This window comes from Miniopterus schreibersii (assembly GCF_964146895.1).
Source record: "Miniopterus schreibersii genome assembly, chromosome: 8".
Classification (NCBI taxonomy): domain Eukaryota; kingdom Metazoa; phylum Chordata; class Mammalia; order Chiroptera; family Miniopteridae; genus Miniopterus; species Miniopterus schreibersii.
In genome coordinates this window covers 63,343,746-63,349,745 of record NC_138109.1, presented here as the reverse complement: position 1 = coordinate 63,349,745, position 6,000 = coordinate 63,343,746, and the positions used below count along the sequence as shown (strand labels likewise).

Below are 6,000 nucleotides of genomic sequence, written 5' to 3'. Positions count from 1 at the left end.
AACAGGAAGTGGACTATTGCGTATTATGTAGAAGTTAGCGACTTTTAGTTGATTTGCTCTAAACTCGAGTATTTGCCAGAGGCAGACTAGAATGGTCTACTTTTCACTATTTTCCAAGCAGATGCCTGAGGATAGGGGAAAGGAAGGTTTTGTTGGGGGGAGGGTACAGTTCTCCTAAAAAGAGAATTCTGGAAGTCATCATAATTAAACAAAGAGGAAAGTGTGCCAGACGAGAGCGGGTGGGGGCTGTTTTCGCTGTGTGGCTGGTTGTGGTGCGTTTCCAGATCCCTAACCTAAGACGAGGCTTTCTGGGCTGCCAGGAGGCGAGGAGCTGCCCAGGACACCCGGGGCTGCAGGAGGAACCGCGCAGGTGCCCGGCCCGCAGGTGAGGAGGCGCGGCGCCCGGACGCGGGCGAGGCCAGCCGGAGCCCAGACGCGGCGGCCCCGGGGCCGCTGGCCCGGCTCGGAGGGCCGGACGCGCGCAGGAACCCGGCCCGACGGGCGCGGCTCCCACGCGCCCTCGCCGCGGCCCCCAGCCTGACGCCGCGGCCGCGGCCCCGATCCTTCCCCACGCCCGCTTCTGTTTGCCGCCTATTTCTTCAGACCCCACTGCCCGGCGCTGCCCGCGTCTGAACTCAAGAAACTCGTTTCGATCTTCCAGGGCGGCGGGGAAAGCGCGTGGTCCCCTCCGCCCGCGCCGTGGGTCGCCTTGCGCGCGGGGCCGGGCGGGGCGGCGCAAGGAGAGGTTCCTATCGCCTGGGGGAGGGCGAGGAAGTGGGCATCTCTGGTCCCGGGATGCGGTCGTCCCCGTTTCTCCTAATTGTACCCCGCGCCGCGCGCGCTCACTCCCGGGGAAGTTGGCCGCGAAGTTTCTGAGCCAGGAGTGGGCTCCTGCGAGCGGAGCTCAGGGCTGGGGCTGTCGCCCGAGGAGAGACAGAAGCGCTCCTCGCGGCTCCTTTGTTCTGCTCTGGGGGACAGACCTGGCCAGGAGTCGCTGGGCCAGGGAGGGGACCTCCAGCCGCGACATTCCAGACCCAGCAGGGGCTCTTTGCTTCCTTTCCCGCCCCCCCCCCCGCGCATCTCCCCCACCTCCACCCCGACCCCCACCCCCACCCTGGCACTGGTCCCAAGGCCCTAAGCCTCCTTCCTCTCCCCCAACCCATTACCCGCAAACTTCACCATCCCACGTCGAGGATGGAGAGAGGGTTTACGCGGAGGTGCGCTCTGCCGTACCTCTGGAGGGTGGGTGTTTGCCTTGGGAAGTTTGGGGTTTTCCTTTGCCCTACAAACTGCTTCCCCACGCGGCCCCCCCCCCCCCACTCCTACTTTCCCCACCTCTGGGCTTTCTTTCTTTTCAGTTCTAGTGAGATCTACATATAAGACGTGTTGGCGCTGCTCTGAGCCACTCAGAGAGCCAGGGCTGTGGGCCGCATTTGGGACGACGGTCTAAAGATGGGGAGAGGTGAGGGTGGGGCGCCCAGTTCTGGAACCCAGGGAACGACTAACTGGTAAAGGACCTGAGGCAGGGTCCGTAGCTGTTCCTGGCCCGGGCACCTGACTTTACCCGGCGACGGGGAGGTCTCGGAAAGAGGGGATGCTCGGCTGGGCCGCGCCAGGGGCATGGGATGGGGAGCGGCCAGGGACCCGGAGTCGGACCCTCGGGGCAAGGACGAGGCAGCGGAGAAGGGAAGGAGACGGGCGAGGAGCGCCTGGCTGCAGGGTCCGAGGGAGCGCGGCCATCCAGAGCCTTGCCGTCGCGGATTGAGGTTCAGGCAAGTCCTGAGTCTGAGAGGTGGGCTCGGGGTCCAGGTGGGGACCCGCCCTCGAGTCCCCGGGCCGGGGTGCGCGGCGCCCGCAGCAACAGGTACCCTGGCGCTGGGCTTTGTCCTGAGGATCAGGGGCCTCTCCAGGGACTGCGTGGGGGTGGGCGGGGGAGGCGCGCGCTCCGACATTTGGAGCCCCTCGGAGCGGCCTGGGTGTGTTGGGCGGAGGGGGATTCCGGGTGGAGGATCCAGGATGGAGAGCCTGGGGTGAGCCACACCTCCGATTGTGTAACCGCCTGTATCTTTCTGGGCTTGACCCTCTGCCCTTCGCGTTTTGTCTAATTGAGACGATGAAAAACTGACGGAAACTCGATGCCAAAGTGGACTGTTCGCGTTGATTGGCAGGGAAAGTGCGAACAAAGAGGCGCATCTCCCGGAAACAATGATTTTGGAGATTCCCCCGCAGACGTGAGCGGGTTGGGGAGGAGATGGCAGGGAGGGAGGGGACCGGGGCCGGCATCTCCGGGGAAAGTTGGAGCGAGGTGGTGGGCAGGGCTGGGTCGGGTCGAGTGGCGTGGAGCTGGGGACGGAGCGGCCCCGGCGCCTCGGAGGTTCGCGCGCGGGGCGGGAGATGCGGGGAGGGAGGGGGCGGGGAGGGCGGAGGGGAGGGGAGGGGAGAGGAAGAAGGGGTGAGAGGGAGAACCTGCCGCCGCTCGCCGCCTCTTTGTCTGCTCCGGGACTGGGAACAAAGGGGGGAACTCTGATGAACTCTCCTCCCCTCGCCCCGGACGCCCGGGTATCTCCCTCTCACAACTTTGCCGCCGCCACTCTCTGCGCTGTCAGGCCCCACAAAAGTGCCCGCGCGCCTCGCGGACGGCGGCGGGAGGACGTCCCTGGAAAGTGTGACCAAGTGGGGAGAAGGTGAGTGCAGGCTGTTGTCTTGTTTACCTCGCTGCCCCTTCACGCGCCCGCTCCCCGCCCTTGGAGGACCGCGGAGTCGTCCAGTGACGAAGTTTGGCTGGAAAGTTGTACCTCCTTTCCCCGCTCCCTTCTCTTTTGTTCTTTAACGAACTTGCAGAGATGGTTTTATTTGTTCATTTTTTTAACAGGCAGAAGCCAAGCGGGCATTTCTCTCAAGTGCCCCTTTCTATGAGGGGCTGGGGGCTGGGGGGGGGTATCCATCGGAGGGAGCGTTGCCTCGCTTCCCCCCAGTTGCGCGCCCTCGGGAGAAAACGCGCTGAAGTGCGTGGGGGTCTGTCCAGCCTCCCCCCACCTCGCCCAGACTTTGTCGTGAGAGAGAAAAAGATAGGGAGCTGGGGGGGGGGGGGCCTTCCTCACCGTTTTATAACTTAGCAGCCTGCGGAGCGCCCGGCAGACCTAACGCACAATGCCAAAGCTGCAACAATAGAACGCGCGAGAGGTTTGGGTCGGAGGGGTGTGGACTCCCGTGTTTGTGGTCCAGGGGACTGGAACAGACAGGTGGGAGTCCAGGAGGATTTATTTGGGGCTGGGGTAGGTGGGGGAAGCCACAGGTCCCCGACTGTCAGAGATGCAGGGATGGAGGGATGGGGCCTGGACCACTAGTTAGAGTCGGCCATCCCGTGTGCCCTTCAGTTTCACCACCCACCCAGAATAACCTATGCTGTCCTTGGGACCCATCATCACCTCTCTCACTTTACCCCCCCCCCCCCCCCTTGAGTGTTTGAACAGAAAGCAGAACGTGAGCCCGGGAAGGTCCTCAGACCCTGCCTCCGCCCGCCTTTTGTGTTTTAACCTTTTGTTTCTCGGTGCCACGCCCGCCCCGAGAGGGATGGCTGCTGGGGCGCGGAGGCAGCGCAGCCTCCTTCGTGCGCAGAGGCAGGGAGACTCCCGAACTTTGTTTCCCGAGTAGCTTCCCTTCGCCCTGTTTCTAGGCTGGTTCTTGCTCAGATGAGGCAACCACTGTGCAACTAGTAAACATCTCCACTTTATCAGACGTTTCTTTCAGCGCTTTCCCACTTTCCCACCAAACTTGTCTCTTCGTCCTGTCACTTGGTTAAAAGAAAAGCATCTAGGGGCGGCAGTTGGGAGTTTGTTGAAAGTGGGCAAATGTACTGTGCCTCAGCTTTTATGCTGCGTTGACATATTAGGAATGTGCGGAACAGGCTTCTAGAATCCGACAATGCAAATTTAGGTCGTTATCTTCAGGTATGTTTTATGGGATCATTCCAAATACCAAGGTAGTGTATCACGCCTCCACTTTCCTCTCCCATCCCCACCCTAGAGCTAGAGGCTTTCCTCACACCCTTGGACTTTCCCACCTTTTCACTTTGACATGACAAATGCAATATCCAACTTCTTCAGAGTCATGCTTTTGTATAGTTGTATCCATTATTTAGAACTTGCAGGTAGAAAGGATTCAAGTGCCAGAACTATGTAGTTTTGAATTTTCACGTCAATGACTGAAATATGTAAATGGCATGGTTACATTTTTAAAGAAGCGGAGTATGTGGAATGAATTGGAAGCTAACGTTAATTAATTTTAATTGTACAGGTGTGATTATTATTATCAGCATCTAGAAAGCATCACCCAGTGCTTTGTTCTTACGGGATCTTTCTATCAGTGAACGTTATGGAAGTACCAATACACCACCACGTCATTCCTGGAGGAAAAGTTATCAAACGTCTTCATTTGGAGTTGCTTAGAAGTTAAAGTGTTGGAATTTTTAGGATGCCTTCCCTATGTGGATTACTACAGTTTGATCACTGGGAATTCTCCACCTTAAAGAAGGTACTTTTCTTTTTAAATACTCCACAAGCGCTTCATTTGGGGGCTGGTGCTAATGCCATTAGAGAATTGTCTGGTTATTTTGAGTTTGGCCCGATAGAAGTGATTTATGACTTCGGATTGCCTTGTTTCAAACTGGGTTTGGTAGGTTCTTTTTTCATTTGGAATGAGGTCTTGAGTACTTCTGATGAAATTTTATTCATTTTACAACGTGTCCTTCACCATTAGCACCCATATGAATGTGGATTATGTTGTCACTTAGGAAAGTTATATAACAGTGATGTGTCCAATATGCAAATGCCTTATTTTATTTGTGACTGGTTTTGTTTTTAAATATGGTAGTGAATGTTTCTATGTTAGCAGAACTTTTGGGGTTTGCATTATTTTTTTTCTCACTTTGGAACATTTCATTTTGATAAACAAAATCCAAAAGTAACCAGAAATAAATGAACTCCTAATAACTGGGAGTCAGTATTAAGTACAAGTTCTAACAGACTGCAAACTTGACTATGTAATAGCAAAGAGGCTGTAAGTATGTTTAGTCTTTATGGTATACATCAAGTTTTTATAGGGTTCATTAAGAGTCTTCTATTCCCACTTTTAAGTCTTACAATTCATTTTTTGTCTATCTCTGTGAGAAAGCAATTAAAAGTTCACATAAATACTGTTGGTAGTATAAAAGTATTTTGATACAGTATTTACTTTTCTTGTTTAACTTTCCTTGTTTGCCATGGAAAGTGAGAGTTTTCTTTGTTTAAAATACTTTACTCTGAAATGATTTAAGTTGTAAGACTTGTTTCAAGGTGGTTTTAAATGGTATAGATGGAGAATATCATCAATACATTACTTTGAGAAATGTTAAGATCTGGTCAAAGAAGATAATTGGGAATTGGAAATTTTTTTATCCTGCTACAAGTAAAAACTATTAAGATTTGCTTCTTTCTAGTTGTTTAAACTTGGACAAGCTACTTAGTGTTCCTGGACCTTAGCTTACCATCTATAAAATGAAGGTTGGGTGAAAGAAACTTTAAGAAATCTTTAAGATTGTGTGATTTGCTGATTGCTCCTATAATTAAGGTGCATCCTCTCTTGTGAAGTTTATTTTTAATTGTTGAACAATAGAGTTACTGACGTGGATAACTTCATGTGTATTAATAATTATTTTGTATGAATTCTTAGCTCAGGGAATATTAGTTCAGGAAATGTGTTTTAAATTTTCTGTAAAGTATACTTTGGGCAAAGTTGTGCTGTATGGAAATGTCAGAGTTCCTCAAATGTTTTCAACAAAAGTTTATCTGCTGGAATTTTTTTGGGGGGTAAGAGAGTAAAGTATTATCTCTCATCCAGTGCTTTGCCTACAGATGTCTGAAGTGAATATGTTTGCATTTGTTCTAATGGCCACCCAGAGTTGAGCTCAGAAGTTTAGAAATAGACTTTGGGGTAAAAAAGACCCGAGTTTGAATCCTAGCC

General features: G+C 53.0%; 1 long non-coding RNA gene across 18 annotated transcripts in view; it reads left to right on the top strand.

Moving 5' to 3' along the window:
• The first annotated feature begins 313 nt into the window (after window positions 1–313).
• Window positions 314–6,000, top strand: part of LOC308560206 — a 363,790-nt gene continuing 358,103 nt past the window's right edge. For 12 of the 18 annotated variants that reach the window (XR_013999281.1, XR_013999282.1, XR_013999283.1 and 9 more), the window contains exons 1-2: window positions 2,429–2,684; window positions 4,297–4,533. This is a non-coding gene — a long non-coding RNA (uncharacterized lncRNA). Of the gene's footprint in view, window positions 386–2,428; window positions 2,685–3,156; window positions 3,243–4,296; window positions 4,534–6,000 lie in introns of those variants that run through there. The other 6 variants (XR_013999280.1, XR_013999292.1, XR_013999293.1 and 3 more) reach the window with 6 other exon arrangements.